The sequence below is a fragment of the Passer domesticus genome, chromosome 27 (assembly GCF_036417665.1).
Source record: "Passer domesticus isolate bPasDom1 chromosome 27, bPasDom1.hap1, whole genome shotgun sequence".
In the NCBI taxonomy this organism is placed as follows: Eukaryota; Metazoa; Chordata; class Aves; order Passeriformes; family Passeridae; genus Passer; species Passer domesticus.
Window position 1 is genome coordinate 5,900,483 of NC_087500.1, and position 21,644 is coordinate 5,922,126.

At 55.8% G+C, this 21,644-nt stretch overlaps 1 long non-coding RNA gene across 1 annotated transcript; it reads right to left on the bottom strand.

Annotated features, from left to right (window-relative positions):
• Positions 1-7,519: 7,519 nt before the first annotated feature.
• Positions 7,520-9,062, bottom strand: LOC135286883 (uncharacterized). The gene is made up of 2 exons (XR_010350885.1): positions 7,771-9,062; positions 7,520-7,658 (listed from the first exon to the last, which is right to left on the bottom strand). It is a non-coding gene; the product is annotated as an uncharacterized LOC135286883 (long non-coding RNA).
• Positions 9,063-21,644: the final 12,582 nt, after the last annotated feature.

The following is a 21,644-nucleotide window of genomic DNA, read 5'->3' on the forward strand; positions in this document are numbered from 1 at the left end:
GGCAGCCGGCCACTCCGGGCCACCGGGCCCTGGACACGAACCATGCCCTTTCCCATGAGAAACAAAACTCACCAGGCCAGGTTCCTGATGTCAGTTTGCAGGAGGCACTTGGCACTGTCAAACCAGACACAGTTGCCTGTGGGGGCACCTTGCATCTGGGAGATATCCTGAACCATGCGGAATTTCAGCAGGCAGCCGGCCACTCCGGGCCACCGGGCCCTGGACACGAACCATGCCCTTTCCCCTGAGAAACAAAACTCACCAGGCCAGGTTCCTGATGTCAGTTTGCAGGAGGCACTTGGCACTGTCAAAGCAGACACAGTTGCCTGTGGGGGCACCTTGCATCTGGGAGATATCCTGAACCATGCGGAATTTCAGCAGGCAGCCGGCCACTCCGGGCCACCGGGCCCTGGACACGAACGATGCCCTTTCCCCTGAGAAACAAAACTCACCAGGCCAGGTTCCTGATGTCAGTTTGCAGGAGGCACTTGGCACTGTCAAACCAGACACAGTTGCCTGTGGGGGCACCTTGCAGCTGGGAGATATCCTGAACCATGCGGAATTTCAGCAGGTAGCCGGCCACTCCGGGCCACCGGGCCCTGGACACGAACGATGCCCTTTCCCCTGAGAAACAAAACTCACCAGGCCAGGTTCCTGATGTCAGTTTGCAGGAGGCACTTGGCACTGTCAAACCAGACACAGTTGCCAGTGGAGGCACCTTGCATCTGGGAGATATCCTGAAGCATGCGGAATTTCAGCAGGCAGCCAGCCACTCCGGGCCACCGGGCCCTGGACACGAACGATGCCCTTTCCCCTGAGAAACAAAACTCACCAGGCCAGGTTCCTGATGTCAGTTTGCAGGAGGCACTTGGCACTCTCAAACCAGACACAGTTGCCTGTGGGGGCACCTTGCATCTGGGAGATATCCTGAAGCATGCGGAATTTCAGCAGGCAGCCGGCCACTCCGGGCCACCGGGCCCTGGACACGAACGATGCCCTTTCCCCTGAGAAACAAAACTCACCAGGCCAGGTTCCTGATGTCAGTTTGCAGGAGGCACTTGGCACTCTCACACCAGACACAGTTGCCTGTGGGGGCACCTTGCATCTGGGAGATATCCTGAAGCATGCGGAATTTCAGCAGGTAGCCGGCCACTCCGGGCCACCGGGCCCTGGACATGAACCATGGCCTTTCCCCTGAGAAACAAAACTCACCAGGCCAGGTTCCTGATGTCAGTTTGCAGGAGGCACTTGGCACTGTCAAACAAGACACAGTTGCCTGTGGGTGCTCCTTGCATCTGGGAGATATCCTGAAGCATGCGGAATTTCAGCAGGCAGCCGGCCACTCCGGGCCACCGGGCCCTGGACACAAACGATGCCCTTTCCCCTGAGAAACAAAACTCACAAGGCCAGGTTCCTGATGTCAGTTTGCAGGAGGCACTTGGCACTGTCAAACCAGACACAGTTGCCTGTGGGGGCACCTTGCATCTGGGAGATATCCTGAAGCATGCGGAATTTCAGCAGGCAGCCGGCCACTCCGGGCCACCGGGCCCTGGACACGAACCATGCCCTTTCCCCTGAGAAACAAAACTCACCAGGCCAGGTTCCTGATGTCAGTTTGCAGGAGGCACTTGGCACTGTCAAACCAGACACAGTTGCCTGTGGGGGCACCTTGCATCTGGGAGATATCCTGAAGCATGCGGAATTTCAGCAGGCAGCCGGCCACTCCGGGCCACCGGGCCCTGGACACGAACGATGGCCTTTCCCCTGAGAAACAAAACTCACCAGGCCAGGTTCCTGATGTCAGTTTGCAGGAGGCACTTGGCACTCTCAAACCAGACACAGTTGCCTGTGGGGGCACCTTGCATCTGGGAGATATCCTGAAGCATGCGGAATTTCAGCAGGCAGCCGGCCACTCCGGGCCACTGGGCCCTGGACACGAACCATGCCCTTTCCCCTGAGAAACAAAACTCACCAGGCCAGGTTCCTGATGTCAGTTTGCAGGAGGCACTTGGCACTGTCAAACCAGACACAGTTGCCTGTGGGTGCTCCTTGCATCCGGGAGATATCCTGAAGCATGCGGAATTTCAGCAGGCAGCCGGCCACTCCGGGCCACCGGGCCCTGGACACGAACGATGCCCTTTCCCCTGAGAAACAAAACTCACCAGGCCAGGTTCCTGATGTCAGTTTGCAGGAGGCACTTGGCACTCTCACACCAGACACAGTTGCCTGTGGGGGCACCTTGCATCTGGGAGATATCCTGAAGCATGCGGAATTTCAGCAGGCAGCCGGCCACTCCGGGCCACCGGGCCATGGACATAAACGATGGCCTTTGCCCTGAGAAACAAAACTCACCAGGCCAGGTTCCTGATGTCAGCTTGCAGGAGGCACTTGGCACTGTCAAACCAGACACAGTTGCCTGTGGGTGCTCCTTGCATCTGGGAGATATCCTGAACCATGCGGAATTTCAGCAGGCAGCCGGCCACTCCGGGCCACCGGGCCCTGGACACGAACGATGCCCTTTCCCCTGAGAAACAAAACTCACCAGGCCAGGTTCCTGATGTCAGTTTGCAGGAGGCACTTGGCACTGTCAAACCAGACACAGTTGCCTGTGGGTGCTCCTTGCATCTGGGAGATATCCTGAACCATGCGGAATTTCAGCAGGCAGCCGGCCACTCCGGGCCACCGGGCCCTGGACAAGAACGATGCCCTTTCCCCTGAGAAACAGAACTCACCAGGCCAGGTTCCTGATGTCAGTTTGCAGGAGGCACTTGGCACTCTCAAACCAGACACAGTTGCCTGTGGGTGCTCCTTGCATCTGGGAGATATCCTGAAGCATGCGGAATTTCAGCAGGCAGCCGGCCACTCCGGGCCACCGGGCCCTGGACACGAACGATGCCCTTTCCCCTGAGAAACAAAACTCACCAGGCCAGGTTCCTGATGTCAGTTTGCAGGAGGCACTTGGCACAGTCACACCAGACACAGTTGCCTGTGGGGGCACCTTGCATCTGGGAGATATCCTGAACCATGCGGAATTTCAGCAGGTAGCCGGCCACTCCGGGCCACCGGGCCCTGGACACGAACCATGGCCTTTCCCCTGAGAAACAAAAGTCACCAGGCCAGGTTCCTGATGTCAGTTTGCAGGAGGCACTTGGCACTGTCAAACCAGACACAGCTGTCTGTGGGGGCACCTTGCATCTGGGAGGTATCCTGATCCGTGCGGAATTTCAGCAGGCAGCCGGCCACTCCGGGCCACCGGGCCCTGGATACGAACCATGGCCTCTCCCCTGAGAAACAAAACTCACCAGGCCAGGTTCCTGATGTCAGTTTGCAGGAGGCACTTGGCACAGTCACACCAGACACAGCTGTCTTTGGGGGCACCTTGCATCTGGGAGGTATCCTGAAGCATGCGGAATTTCAGCAGGCAGCCGGCCACTCCGGGCCACCGGGCCCTGGACACGAACGATGACCTCTGCCCTGAGAAACAAAACTCACCAGGCCAGGTTCCTGATGTCAGTTTGTAGGAGGCACTTGGCATTGTCAAACCAGACACAGTTACCTGTGGGGGCACCTTGCATCTGGGAGGTATCCTGATCCGTGGCGAATTTCAGCAGGCAGCCGGCCACTCCGGGCCACCGGGCCCTGGACAGGAACCATGGCCTTTCCCCTGAGAAACAAAAGTCACCAGGCCAGGTTCCTGATGTCAGTTTGCAGGAGGCACTTGGCACTGTCAAACCAGACACAGCTGTCTGTGGGGGCACCTTTCATCTGGGAGATATCCTGATCCGTGCGGAATTTCAGCAGGCAGCCAGCCACTCCGGGCCCTGGACACGAACGATGGCTTTTTCTCTGAGAAACAAAACTCACCAGGCAAGGTTCATGGTGTCAGGTTTTATGTAGGTTTTTTGGGGTGTTCATTTCTATAGTGCAGGATTCCTCGATGTTGCCAAGATTTTTTTTGAAAAAGCCTCTGCTACAATTTTTTCTGTCCTGAGTAGCTGAGGGCCTCAGGAAAGAAATGTAAACAATAACTATCTGCTGCTGTGCAGTGCCACAGGTGAATCTTCCATTAGTTGATGTAGATTGTTTTCAATTAGTGACCAATCACAGCCATCTGTGCCAAAGCTGTGAGCAGTCACAGGATTTTTGTTATTCATTCCTATTCTATTCTTGTCTTTGTAGCCTTCTGATCTCTTTCTCTCTGTTCTTTTTAGTATTGTTGTAATGTAGTATTTTAGTATAATATATGTCATAATAAATCAGCCTTCTGATCAAATAGAGTCAAGCCTCGTGTCCTCGCACCAGGGGCTGCAGTCAAAGCAAGATCTCTCCTACACAGGTGTCTGCATCTGGTGCTAGCTACAATGACTCCATTTGGCCTGGAATTTACCGTTTTTAGACCATCACTTTTTTTCCCAATTCACTCTCTAACCTCAGGCCCTTTTTAAATGTATTCCACTGCAGTCTTAAAACTCTGCATTTTCAGAGAGTATCCCTTCTGATTCTCACCCTGAAAGTGTTCCAAAAACCCCTGATATAGCCCTTATAACCTCCTTAGAATACCCTAAAATGCCCAGAATGTGCTGAGAAGCCTTCTAGAATCCCTTACATATCCTTAGAAGTTGTGGAAAAACCTTGAGAAAAACCTGCTCAGCCTCCAAGGCCCAGCTGTTGCTCTCAAACCCTCTGATGTCTTCCCTACCTTTTTGGAGTGGGTCTTGTTGTCCTCTGAGGGGTCCGTCCTTGTCCTGCTGTGAGGGTTGTAGTCTTGTGCCAGCAGGAGGATTCCTGTCTGCTCCCGCTCTTAGGGTTGCTGGGTTGTGCTGCTGTTGGGGGAAAAGGCTGTTCTTTGGGGGGCTGGTTAGGGTGAGGCTAGGGCTGGGGTGAGAGGTGCTGCACCTGTGTCCTAACCCTACCTGGTACCCTGTGTCCTTTGCACCCCGAACCCTCAGTGTCAGCTCTCCACCTGTCAAGGCACCCCCGCCCACAATGTCTGTGTGTCACCCTAACCCCCCGACATTGTCCCTTAGCCCCCTAACCTCCACCGAGCACTCTCCACCCAGGTAGGGGTGGTTTTTAGGGTGACGTTAGGGCTGGTGTGAGGGCTGCTTCACCTCTCACGCTCAGGCACCCCCCACTTTGCCCCTCGAGGCACCCCCTGCCCCTCTGCCTCTTTGTGTCACCCCCGAGTTCCCCACTGCAGCCTCTCAGGGTCTCTGTGCCACCCTGGAGCCCCCCCTTTGCTCCTAAAGGCCCCTTCTCCCTCTCAGCTGCCCCCATGCTCTGTGCCACCCTCCAGCCCCCTCCCCTCAGCCCGCAGCCCCTGGTGACACCCCGCAGCCCACAGACGTTGTCCCTACCTGTTTTATTTGGGTGCTGACCTGCTGCCAGGGCCGCACTGTCCCCGCCTTCCAGCTCCCACGAGCTGCTGGATGCCTCGTGGAGTGAGGGGCAGGGCCGGGGACGGGAGAAGGGCGGGGAGAGAGCTGGGCATGCGCGGGAGCGGGAGGAGAAAAGAGCGGCGTGTTGCGGAGTGGGGGGAAAGAGGGAACGCGGCAGGGCGGGAGGGGAGAGGGTGAGAGACGGGACGGGGGCGGGAGGGGGAGAGGAGAAGAACGGCGCTAGGGAAGGGGGGGAGAGGGACGGGACAGGGCGGGAGGGGAGAGGGTGAGAGACGGGACAGGGGCGGGAGGGGGAGAGGAGAAGAACGCGCTAGAGAAGGGGGGGAGAGGGGCAGGGAGAGGGACGGGGCAGGGCGGGAGGGGAGAGGGTGAGAGACGGGACAGGGGTGGGAGGGGGAGAGGAGAAGAACGGCGCTAGGGCAGGGGGGGAGAGGGGCAGGGAGAGGGACGGGGCAGGGCGGGAAATTCGCCGAGGAGTGCCGGGAGAAGAAGGGGACGCGGCAGAAGAAGGCTGAGGGGAGGAGAAGGCACCCCAAATCTCCCAGACAAACGTAGCAGCCAAATAGAACTGTAGTCAGCCTTAGAGTGCCAAAGTGAAACAAGGAACCCGGGCTGGTGAGTTTTGTTTCTCAGGGAAAAGCCCAGCATTGCTGTTCAGCTGCCTTTGGCCCTGAGTGGCCAACTGTCTGCTGAAGTGCCACACAGCACAGGATTCCACCCAGACGTAAGATGCCCCCACCGCAAACACTGGCTGCTTTGACAGTGCCAAGTGCCTCCTGCAAACCTGGGCATTTATTTGCCATTGTATCAGTTTCAGTGGAAGCAACTGTCCCATTTTCTAATTTTAAACAGGTTCACTTGAAGGAAGCTCTGCCTTTTTCAGAATTTTGAAGGTTTAAATTTGCATTTCAGGGCAATTTTTTCCACTCTCTAAGACCAAGTATCTCAGAGAAGGGCCAGGCTGGTACCTGGGTAGCCCTAATGCTAGGAGACTATTATTTTTCTATTTTTTCTTTATGATATAGACAGCCCTAATTCAAGGCCCCAAAGAGAGTGAGATCATTCATATAATTAGTACTGTTCTCTACCTTAATTAGTCACACTTGAAGCTCCGCTCAGTACTCACCAAGAAATAATTATGTAAGTTAACAACAAATTATGCAATTTATCTAATCACACAACCTAAACACAAAGTTTTATTTCTTACCAGCATCTGCCCTTTTAGTCCAAACAGTTGTAGCAAAAAGAAAACACTGTCATTTCTCTGAAGAGTTTTCTCCTACAGCAAGCCCCTTACCCCTCTCAAATTCAAGTGAGTGGAGCCAAACAGCTGCAGCTGCTTTGAGGGCTTTTATACCTGGTGGGATTTGCCCCTCCCTCTTCCCAGGTGCTGTGGTAACGAGAGGCGGGGCCCATCAGGGGTATATTAACCCCAGCCTTTGCTAAGGCGCTTCATTCTCTCTCTGGGATCTGCTAAGGTAAGAGCTCTCTCAGCTTATATCAGCTTGTTTTCAGCAGGTGCTTTTGGGTATGTAAAGCAACAGGAGCTTTGAAGATACTGTGAGGAAAACAGCATGGAGCATAGAGAGTATTTAAGTTCATGATTTTTGGATTGTGGGTTTGGGAGTGGTAAGGTGCTTTTGTAATTTCTGCTTTTGTTCTTGGCGGTGTTTTGTTTTGTTTTTTTTTTTTTTTTTTTAGGAGGAATGCAACTTTCTGAAATTCCAGATTGTGTCAAGTGGAGTACATTTTTCAGCAGATTCATAATGTCATAAAAGGGATTTGCTCTGTGTCCAAGATGATATTTGAGATTGAGGCTTCAAATGAGTTAAGCATTGTGATTAGGAGAGGGAGGGTGAAGAGCTTTTAATGACTCTATTTAGGAGTTATCGTGGGTGGTTTTGAGGGCAGCAGGGTGAGAAACAGTGTCTACAGCACACAAGCTCATCCATTGCAGTCAGAGAAATGCTATGTAACTTTCTCTCTCTAACCCAGGTGCCACTCACAATAACACGCTTGGACTCAGTGTGAAGCCAGAGACTCAAGGACCTAGGCACACGCAGGAGAGGACAAGTAGCCGACTTGCTGGGAGTTGGCCCATATAACACAAAGCTCATATGTTGTTTTTGGTTTACTTTATTGCAGCTGACTGAGAGGTTAACAGGCGATTGTGGCAGAGGTGCTCTGAGGCATACTCATTTCAGGTCCAGCGTGGACTCACATCACCGGTCATCCAAAAGATAAGTTGGGGGCCACCGCCTGGAGATGGGATGATAGGAGAGTAGTGGGTTGGAAATTCCTGGGACAGATTTAAAAATTAGCAGGGGGAAAAGCAATGCCCTCTCAAGACACCTAAAAGGAGAGGCTCTACCTTTGCTAACAGCTGTAGGGTGCGCAGTGCAGAACAGTTCCAGTCTGTGTTGTGTTGTCCGGTGTATACTGTGTTACCTAGTGTGTCTTTGGGGTCCCTCGGATCAGATATCTCTGCCTCTTTCCCCTCGAGGCCCTTACCACAAGCATCAGCCGTAGGTTCTTGAACACTCGCACTTCTCTGTATGATGCCAATATCATTTGTTCTTTTACTGGCGGGCTCGGCCGTGTTTCCGAGTCACATCGCAGAAGCGTCGAGTAGGACATGTTCTGAGGCCTTGCTCCCAGCCATATCACCATCCATCTTTTCTAGCCATGGGCTGTAATGTCCTGGAGTTCATAAGATTGTATGTGTTCGCGTGTCTCATGTCTTTCACTGTAGCCCTTTGAGGAGTCGTTCAAAAAACTGGCATCATTCTTAGCATCTGTGATGTCTTCTTGAATATGCGCATAGGTAGAGGATGCTGACTGCAGGATTTACAGGCATCCATCTTTGCAGTTCTTGGAAGAAATAAATCCGTTAGCATCTTCTTCCTCCAGGGCTCTCTGAGCATCGTCAGCTCACCATTGGTCTCACCTCAGTCATTTCATTTTGCATTCTCTCGGTCCTTGCAGTCATTCCTCTTGCCAAGAGATTTCTGTCCCTGTTGTGTCCCCATTGTTTGTCCTGTCCTGTGTCACGGGTGTCTGCACATATTTGTGTTGGAGCTGCTCTGCCCTGCTGCATAGTCTGGTGTGATAGGACAAATCCTGGGGGCTTGAAATTTGTAGTGTGGGGTGTAGTTGGACTCTAGATGGTATTCCTAGGTTGACCCAAGGTGTCTGGAGCTGTGAAGTTGTCCTGCAGCCCTCTGACTTTTGTCCTGACTTTCTTTCAGATGCAGGTGGATAAAATCCATGGCGGAGCACCCCATCCCAGGTGAGTGAGTTCCCCTGAGCAGGTCAGTCCCAGCAGTTTGTCTCTGCAGGGGGAGTGTAAATGGTGACTCTGTTACAGCATTTTTCTTTTTCTTTATTTTAGGAAGTAAAGGCATATAGCAACAGTTCAGTTCAAGTGGGCAAGGTGAGCAGTGGGCAGAAGCAGTTGTTATTGCAGGGGTCTCAATTTCTGGTGCCACTCTAAGCCTCTGTTCTTGTTTGTGTGCTTTAGGCCATCTACTCAGGTTCTGCTAAGCCCCTGTCACCAACCAGCTGATGGACCAAGTTTGCTGCTCTTGTGAGCCCTGTGGAGGTATTGCAGGACCCTGTGATGAAGCCTTGAAATTGTCTATTTAAAGGTCCCTTCTGGATAGCCCTCAGGCATGGCTGAGGAGTCACGGTGAGTCTGGGAGGTATTGAGGGGGAGGGAGGGTCCGCTCAGTTCTCAGCAGTGCCACGTCACCTCGTCTCCCCTTTACCCAGGCGTAGCCTGAGATGTCGGCGTTGGCCTGAGAGCACAGCCGAAGCGTGCGGCCCGAGGAGCCGGTCACTCTTAGGAGGCGGTGAGTAGCAGACTTGTTGGGTTTTGGTCGATGTGCTGCTAAGATGATGCACTGATGTCTGGTTTTCTTTATCCTGACATACTAGGAGACAGCAGCCTGGTGACAGCAGGAACCTCCCGGACAGCCTGGTGACCTTCCTTTGCACCCGATGTGGATTCTCATTACCAGAAATGCAAGAGATAAGTCGAGGGCTGTGAGTCACAGAGGGCATGCAGACGGAAGGGGGCTGCTGTGTCAGGACTCACCGGGAGGGATTTTTGAGTCAGCTTTGGAGCTGAGGATATCCAGAAAATGATGTCTTAAGACCACCCAAAAGCCAAGTGTCACTTTCGATCCCAGCGCTGATGTGCGCAGGGCAGAGCAGTTCCGGTGTGTATTGTGTCACTTGTGAGTCGTGCCTTATGTGTTGTTTGCATGTCTCATGTTGCACATCTTTTACCTTAACCCTTTGAGTGGCCTATCAGAAACCCTGGCATCATTCTTAGCATCTGTGACCCTGCATTCCTTGGTCTGGCACCAGTGCCATACGACTTTTGACTCAGGAGCTCAGACAGACATCGGAATTGCATTTCTCATTAGGAGCATCCAGTCTGATGTCTTTGAAGGTCTTGTTCCGAGCCATACAGACAGCTGTGCCTCACAAGGATCCATTATTGCAGATTAGGAGTTGTAAGAACGTGAGGATAGGTAGAGGATTCTGACCGCAGGATTCACAGGCATCCATCTTTGCAGTTCTTTGAAGAAATCATTCAGTTAGCATCTTCCTCCAGGGTTCTCCGAGCCTCATCAGCTCGCCATCGGTCTCACCTCAGTCATTTCATTTTGCATTCTGTCAGTCCTTGCAGTCATTCTTCTTGCCAAGTGATTTCTGTTCCTGTTGTGTCCCCTTTGTTTGTCACGTCCTGTCCTGTGTCACGGGTGTCTGCACATATTTGTGCCGGAGCTGCTCTGCCCTGCTGCATAGTCTGGTGTGATAGGACAAATACTGGGGGCTTGAAATTTGTAGTGTGGGGTGTAGTTGGATTCCAGATGAGATTTGTAGATGGGCACAAGATGGTTGGAAATACCTCAGAGGAAATGCCATCGTTCGTGTCCAGGGCCCGGTGGCCCGGAGTGGCCGGCTGCCTGCTGAAATTCCGCACGGATCAGGATACCTCCCAGATGCAAGGTGCCCCCACAGACAGCTGTGTCTGGTTTGAGAGTGCCAAGTGCCTCCTGCAAACTGACATCAGGAACCTGGCCTGGTGAGTTTTGTTTCTCAGGGGAAAGGGCATGGTTCATGTCCAGGGCCTGGTGGCCCGGGGTGGCTCGCTGCCTGCTGAAATTCCGCACGGATCAGGATACCTCCCAGATGCAAGGTGCCCCCACAGACAACTGTGTCTGGTTTGACAGTGCCAAGTGCCTCCTGCAAACTGACATCAGGAACCTGGCCTGGTGAGTTTTGTTTCTCAGGGGAAAGGGCATCGTTCGTGTCCAGGGCCCGTGGCCCGGAGTGGCCGGCTGCCTGCTGAAATTCCGCATGCTTCAGGATATCTCCCAGATGCAAGGTGCCCCCACAGGCAACTGTGTCTGGTTTGAGAGTGCCAAGTGCCTCCTGCAAACTGACATCAGGAACCTGGCCTGGTGAGTTTTGTTTCTCAGGGGAAAGGGCATCGTTCGTGTCCAGGGCCCGGTGGCCCAGAGTGGCCGGCTGCCTGCTGAAATTCCGCATGCTTCAGGATATCTCCCAGATGCAAGTTGCCCCCGCAGGCAACTGTGTCTGGTTTGACAGTGCCAAGTGCCTCCTGCAAACTGACATCAGGAACCTGGCCTGGTGAGTTTTGTTTCTCAGGGGAAAGGGCATGGTTCGTGTCCAGGGCCCGGTGGCCCGGAGTGGCCGGCTGCCTGCTGAAATTCCGCATGCTTCAGGATATCTCCCAGATGCAAGGTGCCCCCACAGGCAACTGTGTCTGGTTTGACAGTGCCAAGTGCCTCCTGCAAACTGACATCAGGAACCTGGCCTGGTGAGTTTTGTTTCTCAGGGGAAAGGGCATCGTTCGTGTCCAGGGCCCGGTGGCCCGGAGTGGCCGGCTGCCTGCTGAAATTCCGCATGCTTCAGGATATCTCCCAGATGCAAGGTGCCCCCACAGACAGCTGTGTCTGGTTTGAGAGTGCCAAGTGCCTCCTGCAAACTGACATCAGGAACCTGGCCTGGTGAGTTTTGTTTCTCAGGGGAAAGGGCATGGTTCATGTCCAGGGCCTGGTGGCCCGGGGTGGCTCGCTGCCTGCTGAAATTCCGCACGGATCAGGATACCTCCCAGATGCAAGGTGCCCCCACAGACAACTGTGTCTGGTTTGACAGTGCCAAGTGCCTCCTACAAACTGACATCAGGAACCTGGCCTGGTGAGTTTTGTTTCTCAGGGGAAAGGGCATCGTTCGTGTCCAGGGCCCGGTGGCCCGGAGTGGCCGGCTGCCTGCTGAAATTCCGCATGCTTCAGGATATCTCCCAGATGCAAGGTGCCCCCACAGGCAACTGTGTCTGGTTTGACAGTGCCAAATGCCTCCTGCAAACTGACATCAGGAACCTGGCCTGGTGAGTTTTGTTTCTCAGGGGAAAGGGCATGGTTCGTGTCCAGGGCCCGGTGGCCCAGAGTGGCCGGCTGCCTGCTGAAATTCCGCATGCTTCAGGATATCTCCCAGATGCAAGTTGCCCCCGCAGGCAACTGTGTCTGGTTTGAGAGTGCCAAGTGCCTCCTGCAAACTGACATCAGGAACCTGGCCTGGTGAGTTTTGTTTCTCAGGGGAAAGGGCATGGTTCGTGTCCAGGGCCCGGTGGCCCGGAGTGGCCGGCTGCCTGCTGAAATTCCGCATGCTTCAGGATATCTCCCAGATGCAAGGTGCCCCCACAGGCAACTGTGTCTGGTTTGAGAGTGCCAAGTGCCTCCTGCAAACTGACATCAGGAACCTGGCCTGGTGAGTTTTGTTTCTCAGGGGAAAGGGCATCGTTCGTGTCCAGGGCCCGGTGGCCCGGAGTGGCCGGCTGCCTGCTGAAATTCTGCATGCTTCAGGATATCTCCCAGATGCAAGGTGCCCCCACAGGCAACTGTGTCTGGTTTGACAGTGCCAAGTGCCTCCTGCAAACTGACATCAGGAACCTGGCCTGGTGAGTTTTGTTTCTCAGGGGAAAGGGCATGGTTCGTGTCCAGGGCCCGGTGGCCCGGAGCGGCCGGCTGCCTGCTGAAATTCCGCATGCTTCAGGATATCTCCCAGATGCAAGGTGCCCCCACAGGCAACTGTGTCTGGTTTGAGAGTGCCAAGTGCCTCCTGCAAACTGACATCAGGAACCTGGCCTGGTGAGTTTTGTTTCTCAGGGGAAAGGGCATCGTTCGTGTCCAGGGCCCGGAGTGGCCGGCTGCCTGCTGAAATTCCGCATGCTTCAGGATATCTCCCAGATGCAAGGTGCCCCCACAGGCAACTGTGTCTGGTTTGAGAGTGCCAAGTGCCTCCTGCAAACTGACATCAGGAACCTGGCCTGGTGAGTTTTGTTTCTCAGGGGAAAGGGCATCGTTCGTGTCCAGGGCCCGGTGGCCCGGAGTGGCCGGCTGCCTGCTGAAATTCCGCATGCTTCAGGATATCTCCCAGATGCAAGGTGCCGCCACAGGCAACTGTGTCTGGTTTGAGAGTGCCAAGTGCCTCCTGCAAACTGACATCAGGAACCTGGCCTGGTGAGTTTTGTTTCTCAGGGGAAAGGGCATCGTTCGTGTCCAGGGCCCGGTGGCCCGGAGTGGCCGGCTGCCTGCTGAAATTCCGCATGCTTCAGGATATCTCCCAGATGCAAGGTGCCCCCACAGGCAACTGTGTCTGGTTTGACAGTGCCAAGTGCCTCCTGCAAACTGACATCAGGAACCTGGCCTGGTGAGTTTTGTTTCTCAGGGGAAAGGGCATCGTTCGTGTCCAGGGCCCGGTGGCCCAGAGTGGCCGGCTGCCTGCTGAAATTCCGCATGCTTCAGGATATCTCCCAGATGCAAGGTGCCCCCACAGGCAACTGTGTCTGGTTTGACAGTGCCAAGTGCCTCCTGCAAACTGACATCAGGAACCTGGCCTGGTGAGTTTTGTTTCTCAGGGGAAATGGCATCGTTCGGGTCCAGGGCCCGGTGGCCCGGAGTGGCCGGCTGCCTGCTGAAATTCCGCATGCTTCAGGATATCTCCCAGATGCAAGGTGCCCCCACAGGCAACTGTGTCTGGTTTGAGAGTGCCAAGTGCCTCCTGCAAACTGACATCAGGAACCTGGCCTGGTGAGTTTTGTTTCTCAGGGGAAAGGGCATCGTTCGTGTCCAGGGCCCGGTGGCCCGGAGTGGCCGGCTGCCTGCTGAAATTCCGCATGCTTCAGGATATCTCCCAGATGCAAGGTGCCCCCACAGGCAACTGTGTCTGGTTTGAGAGTGCCAAGTGCCTCCTGCAAACTGACATCAGGAACCTGGCCTGGTGAGTTTTGTTTCTCAGGGGAAAGGGCATCGTTCGTGTCCAGGGCCCGGTGGCCCGGAGCGGCCGGCTGCCTGCTGAAATTCCGCATGCTTCAGGATATCTCCCAGATGCAAGGTGCCCCCACAGGCAACTGTGTCTGGTTTGAGAGTGCCAAGTGCCTCCTGCAAACTGACATCAGGAACCTGGCCTGGTGAGTTTTGTTTCTCAGGGGAAAGGGCATCGTTCGTGTCTAGGGCCCGGAGGCCCGGAGTGGCCGGCTGCCTGCTGAAATTCCGCATGCTTCAGGATATCTCCCAGATGCAAGGTGCCCCCACAGGCAACTGTGTCTGGTTTGAGAGTGCCAAGTGCCTCCTGCAAACTGACATCAGGAACCTGGCCTGGTGAGTTTTGTTTCTCAGGGGAAAGGGCATCGTTCGTGTCCAGGGCCCGGTGGCCCGGAGTGGCCGGCTGCCTGCTGAAATTCCGCATGCTTCAGGATATCTCCCAGATGCAAGGTGCCCCCACAGGCAACTGTGTCTGGTTTGAGAGTGCCAAGTGCCTCCTGCAAACTGACATCAGGAACCTGGCCTGGTGAGTTTTGTTTCTCAGGGGAAAGGGCATCGTTCGTGTCCAGGGCCCGGTGGCCCGGAGTGGCCGGCTGCCTGCTGAAATTCCGCATGCTTCCGGATATCTCCCAGATGCAAGGTGCCCCCACAGGCAACTGTGTCTGGTTTGAGAGTGCCAAGTGCCTCCTGCAAACTGACATCAGGAACCTGGCCTGGTGAGTTTTGTTTCTCAGGGGAAAGGGCATCGTTCGTGTCCAGGGCCCGGTGGCCCGGAGTGGCCGGCTGCCTGCTGAAATTCCGCATGCTTCAGGATATCTCCCAGATGCAAGGTGCCCCCACAGGCAACTGTGTCTGGTTTGAGAGTGCCAAGTGCCTCCTGCAAACTGACATCAGGAACCTGGCCTGGTGAGTTTTGTTTCTCAGGGGAAAGGGCATCGTTCGTGTCCAGGGCCCGGTGGCCCGGAGTGGCCGGCTGCCTGCTGAAATTCCGCATGCTTCAGGATATCTCCCAGATGCAAGGTGCCCCCACAGGCAACTGTGTCTGGTTTGAGAGTGCCAAGTGCCTCCTGCAAACTGACATCAGGAACCTGGCCTGGTGAGTTTTGTTTCTCAGGGAAAGGGCATGATTCGTGTCCAGGGCCCGGTGGCCCGGAGTGGCTGGCTGCCTGCTGAAATTCCGCATGCTTCAGGATATCTCCCAGATGCAAGGTGCCCCCACAGGCAACTGTGTCTGGTTTGAGAGTGCCAAGTGCCTCCTGCAAACTGACATCAGGAACCTGGCCTGGTGAGTTTTGTTTCTCAGGGGAAAGGGCATTGTTCGTGTCCAGGGCCCTGTGGCCCGGAGTTGCCGGCTGCCTGCTGAAATTCCGCATGTTTCAGGATATCTCCCAGATGCAAGGTGCCCCCACAGGCAACTGTGTCTGGTTTGAGAGTGCCAAGTGCCTCCTGCAAACTGACATCAGGAACCTGGCCTGGTGAGTTTTGTTTCTCAGGGGAAAGGGCATGGTTCGTGTCCAGGGCCCGGTGGCCCGGAGTGGCCGGCTGCCTGCTGAAATTCCGCATGCTTCAGGATATCTCCCAGATGCAAGGTGCCCCCACAGGCAACTGTGTCTGGTTTGAGAGTGCCAAGTGCCTCCTGCAAACTGACATCAGGAACCTGGCCTGGTGAGTTTTGTTTCTCAGGGGAAAGGGCATCGTTCGTGTCCAGGGCCCGGTGGCCCGGAGCGGCCGGCTGCCTGCTGAAATTCCGCATGCTTCAGGATATCTCCCAGATGCAAGGTGCCCCCACAGGCAACTGTGTCTGGTTTGACAGTGCCAAGTGCCTCCTGCAAACTGACATCAGGAACCTGGCCTGGTGAGTTTTGTTTCTCAGGGGAAAGGGCATCGTTCATGTCCAGGGCCCGGTGGCCCGGAGCGGCCGGCTGCCTGCTGAAATTCCGCATGGTTCAGGATATCTCCCAGATGCAAGGTGCCCCCACAGGCAACTGTGTCTGGTTTGACAGTGCCAAGTACCTCCTGCAAACTGACATCAGGAACCTGGCCTGGTGAGTTTTGTTTCTCAGGGGAAAGGGCATCGTTCATGTCCAGGGCCCGGTGGCCCGGAGCGGCCGGCTGCCTGCTGAAATTGCGCATGGTTCAGGATATCTCCCAGATGCAAGGTGCCCCCACAGGCAACTGTGTCTGGTTTGACAGTGCCAAGTGCCTCCTGCAAACTGACATCAGGAACCTGGCCTGGTGAGTTTTGTTTCTCAGGGGAAAGGGCATCGTTCGTGTCCAGGGCCCGGTGGCCCGGAGTGGCCGGCTGCCTGCTGAAATTCCGCATGCTTCAGGATATCTCCCAGATGCAAGGTGCCCCCACAGGCAACTGTGTCTGGTTTGACAGTGCCAAGTGCCTCCTGCAAACTGACATCAGGAACCTGGCCTGGTGAGTTTTGTTTCTCAGGGGAAAGGGCATCGTTCGTGTCCAGGGCCCGGTGGCCCGGAGCGGCCGGCTGCCTGCTGAAATTCCGCATGCTTCAGGATATCTCCCAGATGCAAGGTGCCCCCACAGGCAACTGTGTCTGGTTTGACCGTGCCAAGTGCCTCCTGCAAACTGACATCAGGAACCTGGCCTGGTGAGTTTTGTTTCTCAGGGGAAAGGGCATCGTTCGTGTCCAGGGCCCGGTGGCCCAGAGTGGCCGGCTGCCTGCTGAAATTCCGCATGGTTCAGGATATCTCCCAGATGCAAGGTGCCCCCACAGGCAACTGTGTCTGGTTTGACAGTGCCAAATGCCTCCTGCAAACTGACATCAGGAACCTGGCCTGGTGAGTTTTGTTTCTCAGGGAAAGGGCATCGTTCGTGTCCAGGGCCCGGTGGCCCGGAGTGGCCGGCTGCCTGCTGAAATTCCGCATGCTTCAGGATATCTCCCAGATGCAAGGTGCCCCCACAGGCAACTGTGTCTGGTTTGACAGTGCCAAGTGCCTCCTGCAAACTGACATCAGGAACCTGGCCTGGTGAGTTTTGTTTCTCAGGGGAAAGGGCATGGTTCGTGTCCAGGGCCCGGTGGCCCGGAGTGGCCGGCTGCCTGCTGAAATTCCGCATGCTTCAGGATATCTCCCAGATGCAAGGTGCCCCCACAGGCAACTGTGTCTGGTTTGAGAGTGCCAAGTGCCTCCTGCAAACTGACATCAGGAACCTGGCCTGGTGAGTTTTGTTTCTCAGGGGAAAGGGCATCGTTCGTGTCCAGGGTCCGGTGGCCCGGAGCGGCCGGCTGCCTGCTGAAATTCCGCATGGTTCAGGATATCTCCCAGATGCAAGGTGCCCCCACAGGCAACTGTGTCTGGTTTGAGAGTGCCAAGTGCCTCCTGCAAACTGACATCAGGAACCTGGCCTGGTGAGTTTTGTTTCTCAGGGAAAGGGCATGATTCGTGTCCAGGGCCCGGTGGCCCGGAGTGGCCGGCTGCCTGCTGAAATTCCGCATGCTTCAGGATATCTCCCAGATGCAAGGTGCCCCCACAGGCAACTGTGTCTGGTTTGAGAGTGCCAAGTGCCTCCTGCAATCTGACATCAGGAACCTGGCCTGGTGAGTTTTGTTTCTCAGGGGAAAGGGCATCGTTCGTGTCCAGGGCCCGGTGGCCCGGAGCGGCCGGCTGCCTGCTGAAATTCCGCATGTTTCAGGATATCTCCCAGATGCAAGGTGCCCCCACAGGCAACTGTGTCTGGTTTGAGAGTGCCAAGTGCCTCCTGCAAACTGACATCAGGAACCTGGCCTGGTGAGTTTTGTTTCTCAGGGGAAAGGGCATGGTTCGTGTCCAGGGCCCGGTGGCCCGGAGTGGCCGGCTGCCTGCTGAAATTCCGCATGCTTCAGGATATCTCCCAGATGCAAGGTGCCCCCACAGGCAACTGTGTCTGGTTTGACAGTGCCAAATGCCTCCTGCAAACTGACATCAGGAACCTGGCCTGGTGAGTTTTGTTTCTCAGGGGAAAGGCCATCGTTTATGTCCAGGGCCCGGTGGCCCGGAGTGGCTGGCTGCCTGCTGAAATTCCGCATGCTTCAGGATATCTCCCAGATGCAAGGTGCCCCCACAGGCAACTGTGTCTGGTTTGAGAGTGCCAAGTGCCTCCTGCAAACTGACATCAGGAACCTGGCCTGGTGAGTTTTGTTTCTCAGGGGAAAGGGCATGGTTCGTGTCCAGGGCCCGGTGGCCCGGAGTGGCCGGCTGCCTGCTGAAATTCCGCATGCTTCAGGATATCTCCCAGATGCAAGGTGCCCCCACAGGCAACTGTGTCTGGTTTGAGAGTGCCAAGTGCCTCCTGCAAACTGACATCAGGATCCTGGCCTGGTGAGTTTTGTTTCTCAGGGGAAAGGGCATGGTTCGTGTCCAGGGCCCGGTGGCCCGGAGTGGCCGGCTGCCTGCTGAAATTCCTCATGCTTCAGGATATCTCCCAGATGCAAGGTGCCCCCACAGGCAACTGTGTCTGGTTTGAGAGTGCCAAGTGCCTCCTGCAAACTGACATCAGGAACCTGGCCTGGTGAGTTTTGTTTCTCAGGGGAAAGGGCATGGTTCGTGTCCAGGGTCCGGTGGCCCGGAGCGGCCGGCTGCCTGCTGAAATTCCGCATGCTTCAGGATATCTCCCAGATGCAAGGTGCCCCCACAGGCAACTGTGTCTGGTTTGACAGTGCCAAGTGCCTCCTGCAAACTGACATCAGGAACCTGGCCTGGTGAGTTTTGTTTCTCAGGGGAAAGGGCATCGTTCGTGTCCAGGGCCCGGTGGCCCGGAGTGGCCGGCTGCCTGCTGAAATTCCGCATGCTTCAGGATATCTCCCAGATGCAAGGTGCCCCCACAGGCAACTGTGTCTGGTTTGAGAGTGCCAAGTGCCTCCTGCAAACTGACATCAGGAACCTGGCCTGGTGAGTTTTGTTTCTCAGGGGAAAGGCCATCGTTCATGTCCAGGGCCCGGTGGCCCGGAGCGGCCGGCTGCCTGCTGAAATTCCGCATGGTTCAGGATATCTCCCAGATGCAAGGTGCCCCCACAGGCAACTGTGTCTGGTTTGAGAGTGCCAAGTGCCTCCTGCAAACTGACATCAGGAACCTGGCCTGGTGAGTTTTGTTTCTCAGGGGAAAGGGCATGGTTCGTGTCCAGGGCCCGGTGGCCCGGAGTGGCCGGCTGCCTGCTGAAATTCCGCATGCTTCAGGATATCTCCCAGATGCAAGGTGCCCCCACAGGCAACTGTGTCTGGTTTGACAGTGCCAAGTGCCTCCTGCAAACTGACATCAGGAACCTGGCCTGGTGAGTTTTGTTTCTCAGGGGAAAGGGCATCGTTCGTGTCCAGGGCCCGGTGGCCCGGAGTGGCCGGCTGCCTGCTGAAATTCCGCATGCTTCAGGATATCTCCCAGATGCAAGGTGCCCCCACAGGCAACTGTGTCTGGTTTGAGAGTGCCAAGTGCCTCCTGCAAACTGACATCAGGAACCTGGCCTGGTGAGTTTTGTTTCTCAGGGGAAAGGGCATCGTTCGTGTCCAGGGCCCGGTGGCCCGGAGTGGCCGGCTGCCTGCTGAAATTCCGCATGGTTCAGGATATCTCCCAGATGCAAGGTGCCCCCACAGGCAACTGTGTCTGGTTTGACAGTGCCAAGTGCCTCCTGCAAACTGACATCAGGAACCTGGCCTGGTGAGTTTTGTTTCTCAGGGGAAAGGCCATGGTTCGTGTCCAGGGCCCGGTGGCCCGGAGTGGCCGGCTGCCTGCTGAAATTCCGCATGGTTCAGGATATCTCCCAGATGCAAGGTGCCCCCACAGGCAACTGTGTCTGGTTTGACAGTGCCAAGTGCCTCCTGCAAACTGACATCAGGAACCTGGCCTGGTGAATTTTGTTTCTCAGGGGACAGGGCATCGTTCGTGTCCAGGGCCCGGTGGCCCGGAGTGGCCGGCTGCCTGCTGAAATTCCGCATGCTTCAGGATATCTCCCAGATGCAAGGTGCCCCCACAGGCAACTGTGTCTTGTTTGAGAGTGCCAAGTGCCTCCTGCAAACTGACATCAGGAACCTGGCCTGGTGAGTTTTGTTTCTCAGGGAAAGGGCATGATTCCTGTCCAGGGCCCGGTGGCCCGGAGTGGCCGGCTGCCTGCTGAAATTCCGCATGTTTCAGGATATCTCCCAGATGCAAGGTGCCCCCACAGGCAACTGTGTCTGGTTTGACAGTGCCAAGTGCCTCCTGCAAACTGACATCAGGAACCTGGCCTGGTGAGTTTTGTTTCTCAGGGAAAGGGCATGATTCGTGTCCAGGGCCCGGTGGCCCGGAGTGGCCGGCTGCCTGCTGAAATTCCGCATGCTTCAGGATATCTCCCAGATGCAAGGTGCCCCCACAGGCAACTGTGTCTGGTTTGACAGTGCCAAGTGCCTCCTGCAAACTGACATCAGGAACCTGGCCTGGTGAGTTTTGTTTCTCAGGGGAAAGGGCATGGTTCGTGTCCAGGGCCCGGTGGCCCGGAGTGGCCGGCTGCCTGCTGAAATTCCGCATGGTTCAGGATATCTCCCAGATGCAAGGTGCCCCCACAGGCAACTGTGTCTGGTTTGAGAGTGCCAAGTGCCTCCTGCAAACTGACATCAGGAACCTGGCCTGGTGAGTTTTGTTTCTCAGGGGAAAGGCCATCGTTCGTGTCCAGGGCCCGGTGGCCCGGAGTGGCCGGCTGCCTGCTGAAATTCCGCATGCTTCAGGATATCTCCCAGATGCAAGGTGCCCCCACAGGCAACTGTGTCTGGTTTGAGAGTGCCAAGTGCCTCCTGCAAACTGACATCAGGAACCTGGCCTGGTGAGTTTTGTTTCTCAGGGGAAAGGGCATGGTTCGTGTCCAGGGCCCGGTGGCCCGGAGTGGCCGGCTGCCTGCTGAAATTCCGCATGCTTCAGGATATCTCCCAGATGCAAGGTGCCCCCACAGGCAACTGTGTCTGGTTTGAGAGTGCCAAGTGCCTCCTGCAAACTGACATCAGGAACCTGGCCTGGTGAGTTTTGTTTCTCAGGGGAAAGGGCATCGTTCGTGTCCAGGGTCCGGTGGCCCGGAGCGGCCGGCTGCCTGCTGAAATTCCGCATGCTTCAGGATATCTCCCAGATGCAAGGTGCCCCCACAGGCAACTGTGTCTGGTTTGACAGTGCCAAGTGCCTCCTGCAAACTGACATCAGGAACCTGGCCTGGTGAGTTTTGTTTCTCAGGGAAAGGGCATCGTTCGTGTCCAGGGCCCAGTGGCCCGGAGTGGCCGGCTGCCTGCTGAAATTCCGCATGCTTCAGGATATCTCCCAGATGCAAGGTGCCCCCACAGGCAACTGTGTCTGGTTTGAGAGTGCCAAGTGCCTCCTGCAAACTGACATCAGGAACCTGGCCTGGTGAGTTTTGTTTCTCAGGGGAAAGGCCATCGTTCATGTCCAGGGCCCGGTGGCCCGGAGCGGCCGGCTGCCTGCTGAAATTCCGCATGCTTCAGGATATCTCCCAGATGCAAGGTGCCCCCACAGGCAACTGTGTCTGGTTTGAGAGTGCCAAGTGCCTCCTGCAAACTGACATCAGGAACCTGGCCTGGTGAGTTTTGTTTCTCAGGGGAAAGGGCATGGTTCGTGTCCAGGGCCCGGTGGCCCGGAGTGGCCGGCTGCCTGCTGAAATTCCGCATGCTTCAGGATATCTCCCAGATGCAAGGTGCCCCCACAGGCAACTGTGTCTGGTTTGAGAGTGCCAAGTGCCTCCTGCAAACTGACATCAGGAACCTGGCCTGGTGAGTTTTGTTTCTCAGGGGAAAGGGCATCGTTCGTGTCCAGGGCCCGGTGGCCCGGAGTGGCCGGCTGCCTGCTGAAATTCCGCATGCTTCAGGATATCTCCCAGATGCAAGGTGCCCCCACAGGCAACTGTGTCTGGTTTGA